Here is a 12,259-nt window from a genome sequence, read left to right on the forward strand (position 1 = left end):
CCCAGACAAAATAGTCCAAAGGATTAAGGTCGGGAGAGTTAGGAGGGCACAAATCCTTGGGTATGACGTCATTACAGTTCTCGGTTAACCACTGCATGGAGATTTTGGACACATGGCAGGGTGCACAGTCCTGTTGCCACACCCAGGGCCTGTCCCCGGCCTTTATGGACCTGGTAGGGTCATCCTCAACCATCTTCTTCACCTTGTCGACAAAGTCGGTGTCTCTGACCTTCCTGTCGGCGCCCTCCTTCTTGGGTGCCCTCTCTATGGTGGCATCAACATCCCAGGTGTCCTCTAGCTTCTTACGGATACGCTGAACAGTCCGTAAATTCACTCCCAAGGTTGAAACAATCGTTGAATTGGAGATTTCACCTCCATTATTAACCAATGCCATGACTACGGCGGACCTCGAAAGCTTCTCGTTCCACTTATAGCTCTTTATCTCCTCATATGATGACGGCATGATGCTAACTGAACTACGTATCGCCAGCTAACGAGAATAGCTTTCCTATTTGGTAACCGGTTTTTTATTTGATAATGTCGTCTTCAAGTTATCAAGGTTTAAATTAGGCGACAATTTGATCCCCTCTCCCTGTATGTAACCTCCAAAAATTTTGCAATGGAAAGAAAAAATTGCACAAACAGAGTTGAAATCGATTCAGAGCTAGGCAGCGCGCCATTTTTTTACATTCCATATCCGTACCACTGTGTGGTTCCGGTTCCGCACCTCCATATCGTTTTTCATTTAGTGGTTCAGTATCGTGTATATATGCACTTTGTATAATTTTACTTTGATCAGTTGTAAAACTATTTGAAGTGATAGTTTGTACCTTATATACGCTCCCTTTTCTTTCGAGTTTACGGAAAAAGTTTCTATTTCCTTCTCTTTAAAGAAAGTAAACAGAGACAATCCTTTAGCTTCATGAATGCATATTAATTCAATTCACAGTCTAAAATTTTTAGATAATTTTGAATTGGTATGTTTTTATTTCACTAGACTTGATAAGCTGTGAATATTTTGGGCTAAAATCACCGACAGCAGACCTCAAGCCGTATATTGTCTTTAGTAATTTTATTCATATTCTTTTTTATCAATGATGTGTTGCAAGTCAATTCGGCTAATGGGACTACTTGACGAGACTTCCTACATAAAAACCATACACTGAAGTTTAAGAAAACTTATGCTTCTTCAATACTTTTTATTATTGGAGGTTTCGATACATTAAAACAATACAGATGAAAAGAGGAACAGTTTGATTGATGAAATACAATATTTGTAGGTTTGAGTTCCACGAACTTTAGTTCTCATATATACAGGACTTATTTTATCTAGTATATGCGTATTTTTTATTTTTTTCTATTTTTCAAGAGTAAAATTTAATAGAAAGGTTTTACAAAGATATTTATGTAACAAAATCATCTAAAAATAGTGCATGTCCCAATTTTTATTCAATATGTGAGCCCTCAGCTCTAATATTGTCTCCATATGAGGTCTTGACTATGTAGTCAGACTTAAGTTTGGTCCACTCCTTCTTGATTGATGCCTCTCAGGAAGACTTGGGGGTCTTTGCGACATAATGAAAAGGATCTCCGTCTTGAGTGAAAAAAAGTTATCCCCAAACTGTTCTATGGCCCAAGTTAGCGCATTTTTATCCCCAAAAATCCCCTTATCACTAGATAAGATCAACATTGTATATTATGGCAAAATCAAGGTTAATAGAAATACACAGTCTGACCATCATGTAAATGGGCATACTAGAATTTTCAATTTGATGTATTGTACCTACTGGGTGGCAAGGCAGGCATATTTTGACAAAACTCACAACCAATTTAAATAATGAGTAACTACGAAAAAATGGAAAGTCAAGCTAAGGATTTTTTTGGGATTTTTGGGATTTTTTTGGACCTGAACCTGTTGCCGTCCCGTTCAACCTATTCTCTGGGCAACTTGTTGAAAATCACGATGATACGCTGTTTTAACTCGCTCACCGTGTTGCAATAGGTTCGGTTGGTGTCCCGTTCAACAACGTTCCACATGTAGAAGTCACAGGGATTACAGTCGGGCTGTTGGGAGGGCAGATCTTGGGGCTAGTGTAGTCATCGACGTTCTTGGACGTCCACATTTGGGACTTATGGGCTAAAAGAACAAAAAAAGGACTAATGGCCCTGATGATCCTCACTGTATTCTTCACCATTCAGGCACCCTTCATGATGTCAATGTCCTTAAAATCGGGGTGAATCATCATAACCTTGGTTGGAGTGGCAAAAGCTGTTGGATTCCAATGTTGTGAGCACCATGTGTTCTCACCTACTAACCCCATATTTTGGAAAAATACTATAGTAATTTACTGCTATCTAGCGGTCATTATGTACAATAATATCAAGTGTCAAAAATATTGCGTCGAACCTGTATGTGCAATTATAAATTTACAATATTTTTCTTGGATGAATGCTTGTATAAATATTGAAACTAGAATATTCTTCGCTCAAAAGAAGAAATAAATTTCTTCCTCACAAATTCATTTATTGACAGCTGATGTTGACAAGGGTAATAATTCAGTAGTACCATAAGTCTTCCTACTACTTTCTCCCCGTACTTTACGTAATGTCCATTCCCATCTATATATTGATTCCTCTAGGTTTGGAGGCCCTAAATCCAATTGTCAAAATCCTCAAATCGAAAATTTCAAGACACGCGTATCAGATATTTTTCGTATGGCATTATAGAGCTAAATCAAGCTTCTTAGTCACATAAAGTATGCAAAAAACAAAGCAACTTATATTCTTCATAATTTAATGTTCTAATTTACTATATAATAAATGATGTTTAGACGAATTGTCTATAATTTTTTCCAATTTATTATTTGCGTCATATAAATACCAGTTTTTTTAGTATAAAAAAGAAGACTATCATTTTTTGTAGTTGCCTCTAACAACGGATTTATCAACTAAAAAAAAAAAAGGATAGTTCAGATTATCCGGGGATTATTTACGCTCACCGCCATTTAAACAATACTCCCATCCCTAGTCATAATATCACCAACAAATATAAGTCTAAAATGTGCTTTTGAATCCTTGAAAAAATAAAGTTTATCAATTAGAAAAGGGAGAACGGTCAATGTGTTCTCTTTTGTTTTCATTATTTAATATTTGTGTGTGTTGTAACATCTCCCTCTAAAAGAAAAGTACATCAAGGTGGCCAAGGAGTCAAAAGGCAAAAGGAAGGCAGGAAGTGGAGGAAAGGATTTGAAGCGAGATGAAAAATTTCTCAAATCCCTGGAGGCCAAGATCAAGGAAGATCCAACAGCATCAATTTGCTGCTTGGCTGACGAGTTCACGGTTGATCAGGTTTTGAACATCAGAAACAATATATTTATTACAGCATCACCTGAGGAAGTCCAGGGCACTTTCAGGATAAAACATCCGTCCTAAGCAATATGCTTTGGATTCGTTGCCTCTGATAGGAATAAAATGGATCCCTTCTTCACTAAGTCAAATGAGAAAATCGGAGCGTAGACCTACTATAAGGTCCTGAAGGTGGAAAACCTTGCCCTGGATGAAGGCCAACTATCCTAAGAACAACTATGTGTGAACTTCAAGACAGGGCCCCCAGCCATGCCGTCTTGAAAACACAGAACTTCTGCAATGAACACTTTTCACACTAGAGGGACAAAACCTTCTGCCCTCTTCCACTCCTGATCTCAATCTCCTCGACTTTAGTGTGTGAAGGGTCTGGGAGAGCAAAGTTGGAAAGACATCAACAGAAATGTGCAAGTGCTCAAGGCCAGTATCAAGAAGTTGCGGATTCGTGTGGAGGCTGTGATAGAGGTTGCATGTTGCCATATTGAATAATTCTTGCAAAGATTAATCGGTAAAAGTTTTTTCGATGACATTTTCCACCATACTTTTCTAATAAAAAGTTATGCTTTTGGTTTGGGATCTTGATGGAGGCACTCTGCATGTATCTATGTTTTGTTAAATTTTAGAGTGTCTAAGTCAAACCAACACTGTGAAATTTAGCCAAGAATAAAAAGTGTTACTATCTCCTATCTATATCACATATTAATAAAGCAAATATTGTCTGTGGATGACAGATAATCACTCTGATCAATGCAGTGTTCTAACACTAATATTACCTTTACAAAGACGGTCCCAGAAGTAGCCAACCTAACTCAGAAATGGCAGTAGTTGTTTCAAACAAAAAAAACAACACTGTATTAGAAAGTATTTACTCTATAAAACAAATGTTTCACAGCCATCAATACTGAACGTTCAGTTATTTGTTTTTTGACACAATACTTTCATTAGAAAGGTCTCACCTGAACTGTATATATTATCTGAGTGAGTCTGCTCCTTCGTTTACAAAAGTAAACTTTTTGGCAAGTTGAGCTACAATGAGGATCTACAAGCTGCCAAGACAAGCATCCCATTAGTAAACCAAATAAAGTGACCTCTTTAAAAATTGTGAAAAAAATCTAGAAGGTGGACCTTGTGGATCGCTGAATAAAATTGTGCCAGTTTGTAGACTTTTTAAACATTTCAAAAAGTGCAGTACATCGCATATTATCTGAAAAATTTGACATGATTAGACTTTGTGTAAGATGTGTCCTCAAATTCGGAATTCCGTATTCCACAGGAGACGACAGGATAAAATTATTCCAGCCATCTCTGTTTAACCTTTATATGACGTCCTTATACTTGAAAGTACATATGAGATCATGTTATAAACAATTTATCTATAAAATCGGTCTAGACTTATTTTTATTGCGACCAAACTAAGCCGAATTTTTACTTTCGACCGATAAAGACCGAACTTTTTTTGTTGGACCGACTTTGTTCCGTCCAATAAAAAATATATAACGGTCTAGCATTTCCAGAACGAACCCCAACACTGGTATACCCATATATTGGACATCTTAATATTTCTATAAATAAACTTTCTCTCTCATATTGTACTTTAGTATAACTACTTTTTATATAGAATATTAATTATCAATATCATCAGCATCAATTAAAATACTATGTACGATTTTAATAATATGAGATATATAATGTATATTATAATGGTAAATTTAATTCATTTTAAAATTTGTGGAGAAATAATTTGTCTAACTACCAAATACCATTTTGGGGATTTTTATGTTTCTTATCGGAAAAGATACCGATGTGACATTTAACCGATTTTCCGTACACCCACACAACAAACCGTATCAGAACCGGTACAAAAACATTGATATAGAGATGAATTGCTACTAATGTAATATTCGCTGTTATTGTAAATATCACACTCAACCTCATCAAAATTAAGGAGTACATTTTTTTGTACTTTAAATTCTTTAAAAGTAATTCATGTTTCATAGAATTTTGTATCAAAAAATAAATTTAAACGTTACATTATAATAATCACAAATTATATTCGTTTGATACCCCAAACTAATGACGTTGTCGACTGCAAAATGGATGAAATAATAGGTTGGGTTAGTTTTTCGTATTTTTTGCTTTATCAAAAGTGTTTGCACCATTCAATTTTATACCAAGTGTTCCCCGTTCTGTTTGATAACTTGTTGGCAACAAGACTCTGACGTCATAATCCCCTTCTCCCTTGTCCCTATAGACAAAAAACTTGCACAGCCAATTTTCACAGGCTTCTATTGAAGCCAGAATTGTAGCCCGAAGATCGTTGGCCAGAGATAGGAACAGGTAGTAGTCGCTTGGTGTCAGGTCCGGACTATAGGGTGGATATATATGAACTTCCCATCCGAGCTTCCAGAGCTTCTGGCTCGTCATCAAAGATGTTTGAAGCCTGGTCTTGTCATGATGATGTTTTGTCGTCTCTTATTTACCAATACAAGCTGTTTCTGTTCGATTGCCAGCTTTGAACGGTCGAGTTGTTTACAGCAGAGGGCAGAATTGAGCTAGATAATAAAAATCACTCGAACCACTTTAGTGCAATCCGAACCGAAAGAGTATCAACCTCATATACGTGGAAAATTTTCTTAATCACTTTCGATACATTTTTCTCATTCTAGTAGTAAGAATCTAAGATATGGCGAATTTCTTCCTTTGAGAACTCCATACTCGACGTACGGTAATAAAGGAATAAACAGGCCACACTCAATACTGCCTAAAAAAGTGTTTGTAATATACAGTTTACAAAGCTGTATCATGTGATCGGATGTGACGAATAGTGAACAAAATATATTTAGTTTTTAAAAAGAAGGGCGGGAAATAGGAAATTACTTTTTCACCAACCTTAGTTAAGTGAATATTACAAACTTAAATAGCGTAATTTTGAGTCTTTGTGGACCGTGTATCTTGTAATAAAATTCTCTTAATCTCCGGAGTAAAGTTGTATCCCATTTCATTAACAATGAATTAAGGTGTAATATTACAATTTTTTGAATAAAAATATTAAATTTGTTGTAGATACGAGTAGAATAAACAAGTAAATTTAAGATATATTTGACAATGAAATAGAATTAGATTTTTATAATAAAACCTTATAATCTCCTTAAAAAAGGGTGTTTTGTTTTATAGAAAGTGGTCTTTTGTGTCTTCAAAAGATTTGTTTTTAGAAAAATTCCATTTTAAGGACTCATTTGCCTTCAAGGCCAAAATGAAAAGTTAGCAGAACCATCTGCTGAGCTTTAAAAATCTAGATGAAAAATTTCAGAAAAATCTATGCAGGGGTTGGGCCGTTACTCCAGGACATAATAGCTACAAAATCCCAAGCAAAGTGAGCATTGTTTGTTTGAAAAATGTCTTTGATAAATTTATGGATAATTAAAATTATCAATTTTTCCGGATTTTTACGTTTTTTATTAATATAAGTCCAAGAAAATATTTAAAATAATATCAAAGGTTTATCATATTAATTTTCAAATCGGTACGGAAAAATTATTCTTAATTAAGAAATTGAGGTAATATTTATACCTTTTCAGTGCAAAACTGCTAAATAGAAGAGAAAATAACATTGATAGATGGAAGTATATAATTTTAGAACTGCGGTCCGCGGACCTAGATGTTTTTTTTTACTCTCATTTCGCTTGAGAATCTTTTTACTTAAATAATCAAATATATAAAAAGTATTATTCAAAAGCGGTTATATTTGAGTTTAATGTCTTTTTTGGCATTCAATGGCATGTTTTATTTATACTTTTGGTCCAAAAACTATTTAAAGTCATGAAAAAAGGCATTTTGAAGTAACTGTAAGGCCGATGAGGCAGGAAATAGGACATGCTTAGATCCCTAAAAAATGATTTTCGAGCTTTTCACACTTTAAAGCATCGGAAAAAAAAGTCGAAACATATCAAAATTTCGAACAAAGTATATTTTTAATAATGACTAGCAAGTAAAACCTTTTCTGTATTCGCCTTTCTTCTTCTGGTCCATCCACGAGAGCTTCTCCGTTTCTCTCCTAAGGTTTCATATCTCTGAGCCACAAGAAGACCCGTTGAACTCATTCCTTTGACCAGAGTCATCCCCTTGTTCCTTTACTCGACACTAAAATCAACTGAAGGATTTGATAAACATTATACATATCGATTATATCTGACTGTCAATGAAAGTTTTTTTGTTTTTCTTCTTCATGAGAATCCCTTCACTCCCAACTTTTTATTGCTCACTACCACCCCACGGAGTTGATTGTCATAAAAGTTAAACATTTTCTTAGCCTCGGAAGGTGTGAGAAAAAATAAAAAGAAGTTATGGAATGAAATCCTACGTGAGTTCATTTCCCATTGATTATAGTCTATATCATTTTAGATGTTTGTTGACAGTGATAAAGAAGTTAGAGTCATGCTTAGATAATTCGTTCACCGGCTCAGGGAATGAGTGTTCACTTTTCATGTGACGTGTATATAATTATAGATATTGCTAAATGAGGTTTTTTTTAATACTGACATTTGACGAAAAATCGAAATAATAGTCAACTATTTTATTTATTATTTTATGATATAATCTATCTAAATCAGGGATTCTCAACCTTTTTTTTTAGTGATGTACCACTTGTAAAATATTAATTTAACACAAGTACTCTCTTACTAGTACAAACTATTTTTTATTTCAGTGACAAGATCGTCCAAAGGTTTATATTTTGGAGGGGGGGCTTGATTTTTGGAATTTTTTTGAAAATAAATCCAAAATTTAAAATTTTGTGGAAACAAATTTCAAAAAAACTTAGCTATTTAAAAAAAAAAAAAAAAAATTCAATAATTTCAATTATAAAATTTGTTAAACTTTTTTTTTTCAAATATTGAATTTTTTGGAGAAAAATTTAAAAATTCATAGACATTCACAGAAAATTAAATTAAATTTAAAATATACAATTTTTTGAAAAAAAAAGTTCAACATTAAATTTTCAACCACAAACAAAAATGCCTTAACTTTGGGGATTACAGCCCCTCCAGCCAACCTCCTGCAGACACCACTGACTTATGTACGACTTGTAAAACATTCTTTCAAAATCTCAAGTACGCCTTGAACTACCTCCAAGTACTCCAAGGGGTACGCATACCCCCATTTGATAACCACAGATCTAGAGCACTGATTCTCAATGTGCTGGGTCCTGTTTCTTCTTTGCTTTGTTTCAATTGTTTTTTTTTATCCCTTTATTTTGTAGGGCTGGTAAGGTAGGGAGTTGTACCGCGGTTCGGTTCGGTACGTTTTTACCCTTGGTCCGGTGTGTATATATATAATCAATCACATATGAAATATTTTCATACTATAAAATTACCGCAGCGTTTATTATTATTTTTTAGACAATTGATAATATATTTTCTGTCATAAATATCTATTGGGCCTTAGATATTGATATCTGAGTTAAAATAAATAGAAAAAGATATAATTACTTACAAAATTGATCCTAGTTGACGAGAACCAAGTGGTATAGCATAAATTTTCAAATGTTGCCAAATTAGCTTAACGATATTTTGCAACTACAGGTACATTTGTATCAAACAAAATATTCATTTCGACAGCTGGAGATATTATGACTCCTGATGGGTCTCGGTAATTACCGTAACATGTAGACAGCCCATCTTTTTGCAAATTAAATTAAAAATTTATGAATATATAACCCGTTATAATTTTAAATCAACCTTTGTTTTTTTAGAAGTTAAGTTAATTCAGGAACAATTTATTTGTACAGAAAGAAACTGCATACCGTGAAGGGTGTACCGTCCATCTCTATTATTTAGATATTAAATCTTTACTAATAAAGTCAAGTTTGTCTTTCCGTCTGTATGAATGTATGTTTGTAGTGTATAGGTGATAACAAGTCAGCGGGTGCATTGAAATGATGATTATAATAAATATATTTTGATCTAAGAAAAAATAACGTAGTTATTGTATATTGAAAAGTGTACATATAGCATCCAATGTGTATACAGGGTGTATTATATACAGTTGAACCTTATTTAAATAATATTGTGCCCTGGTAACATGATTGCAAAAAAAAAATTCAGCAGTTGCGGTTGAATTGAACCTCAGCCGCTTCCATGAGCGTCATGAAGCAATTCTATATTATTAAAAAATAAACCCAGCCCTCCGGTTATTCAGGAGAAAAGATATGCCCTAAGGCCGTTTAAACTTCATCACCTCTGCCTTTCAAGGTATCGAGGACCCCTTTTATTATGCCATAATACACCCCCAAGTTGTGCAGGTGACTGCCGGGATCAGAGTGAAGTTACATTTGTCTGCAACTGCTTCCCTAAGCGTTATTGAACCCTTTTAATATCCAAAAATATAGCTTGGGCCACGGTACTAAAAGTGAACTATCTGGTAACCACATGTAGGTTAAGTTCTTTCGCCATGGGATGCAAGTGATCTGTAAAATATTATATTTTCTTTACCTCTAGCAATAAGTATTTTACTAACTACCCAAAATCCTAGAGATTTAGAGTTTAAATGCAGAACCTGATATAATTTCAAAACTACGCTGTCCATTTTGTAGTTAAAATTTAAAATTTCAGGTAATTTTTGTAAATTAATTAAGCTAACATGAGAAAGATCTTGGTAATACTTTATGCCAAGTGTAAAATGAAACTGCAGGAACGATTACAGAACGGTAGATGATTATTATATGTTTTTATGTCAAATTCATCGCAACAACTCGTTCTTTAATAACAGGAGTGACGAAATTACTCCATCTTTTGTTTGATTCAATTCCATCCATCAGCAAGGAGTACCTATCTTCTTTTTGATTAAAATATTTAAGTAGGGATTTATGATATTTTCTTTTAGATTAAATAATTGAATTGATAACAAACAAGGCTAAAGAGTTAACAAAGAATACACCTGCCATTTCCCTTATTGATTTGACTGAAATCAGACAGAAGTATCCTCAGTTTCGCACAACAGTCCATTATGATGTACTGATCTTCTTATGTAACATATGCTTTACTACGGTGTGGAAAATCCTCAATTGGTTTGAATGTTTTTTATTAAATTAAGACATTAACATGATTGTAGAATCAAACATGGAGAGACAGACCCGATGGAAATGTACTCCAGCATTGATAACTTTGGTATGTTTTTGAAATTGTCAGATTAGAGAGAGGCTCCTCTAGGAAACGAATGAATGTCCTTCAGTCAGTTATTGGAAATATATATTCTTAATGTGCCAAAACCCTGACTAGAGGAGAAGGATGGATGAAATGGATGAATGAATAGAAGTAAACAATCACTCAGTACAAAACTTTTTCCGTAATCCAGCATATTAACTAACCCACGAAGGCAAAATAAATAACCCCAGTTTGCCTTCATAGGTGGAGGCAATTAATAATCTACTGATGTATATACATACATTAATGAAATGTTAATTACTCTTTTACAAATGTGGTTCTAGTTGCAATAATTACTTCTTAAATATAACTAAAAATTGAAACGTGGGGAATTCAATGTAGAATTAATATTTGAATATTAATGTATTATCCGCAAGATGGTCACATCGTTAGTTTTATTGTAGCACGCAACCTTCCAGAATACTAGAAACAGAAAAATCTTTAAAATTAGCAGTAGTAAGCCCATTCTGGGCCAACTCTCCCAAACTAAGGAAATATTAATCAATAATAGCGGGGAAGGGTTTACTACTTAACAAGTCCGAATTCTAGTTCAACCAGTCAACATTCAGAACACTGATTAGAAAAGGGAAGAAGGAGAAACATTGGAAATTGACAGGAATATATACTGTATATCTTATTCAGTTACCGTGTGGTATGACATTATGGACGCGTTACCTTTATTCTTTTATGTAAACTCCAAATAGAAAAAAGGCCCAAAATCATATGGTAGATAGGCAAATAAGTCAATCATACCAACTACTATTTATCACTAGTATACTCTCGGACTATCACGATTATATTATTTTTTCACAATTTTTTAAATGAATTACATAAATAGGTATATATTCTGTAATATTAAAATCCTACGTAGTCTTTTAATCGATACTGTACTATTGCTTGGTGACATTTTATTAAAAGCCTAACTATACATTTGTATTCTCTATGATAGCCAAAATGTCTAATAATTAAATGGCCAATATATATATATATATAAGACAAGGGATCAACATTAAATTGTATTCCTGTCCTTATGGAAACAGATAATGATATGAACATAGTTCATTAATCAAAAATAATAATATATTTTGAAATTATCATGACGTATAAAGTGAGACGGGGGAATTCTCAGCTGATAACCAATTACATAAGGTATTTTTGTGTAAGTGAGGTGACGTGGTAGACTCTTTGATTAGATTCAAACGACAAAAAAGCTTCATTCAATTAACTTTTAGCTAATTCTTGGAGTTAATTTCGGCTGTTTTCATTTTTAAACCTACCGGTAGTTGCATAAATACGCGGACTATTTGTGGCAAATAATTAAATGTGTAATAAAATTCGTATGACGTTTTTTTTTGAGAATTATATAATAGAGAATTTATTCTGGTATCAAATGTAATATAATGACTGAATATAACCACCATCAGCTGCTATGAAACCCTCCAAGCGCCTGCGAAAGGCCTTGCACACATTGATGATGTAATGGTCTTCCATGGCTGCCCATTGCTCATTGACGCTGGCCTTTAATGAGTCCAAATTCGGGTGGCGGATAGCACATGCCTTCTTCTCAATTTGCCAACACACGCTTTAGTCAAGGGGATTCAAATCAGGTGACTGAGGTGGCCAAATGTTTTTGTTCCAAAATGGAATGTTGGAAGCGAGCCAATCCTGAGTCATTCCAGAGTTATGGGCAGGTCTTT

Source organism: Lepeophtheirus salmonis, chromosome 10 (assembly GCF_016086655.4).
Source record: "Lepeophtheirus salmonis chromosome 10, UVic_Lsal_1.4, whole genome shotgun sequence".
In the NCBI taxonomy this organism is placed as follows: domain Eukaryota; kingdom Metazoa; phylum Arthropoda; class Copepoda; order Siphonostomatoida; family Caligidae; genus Lepeophtheirus; species Lepeophtheirus salmonis.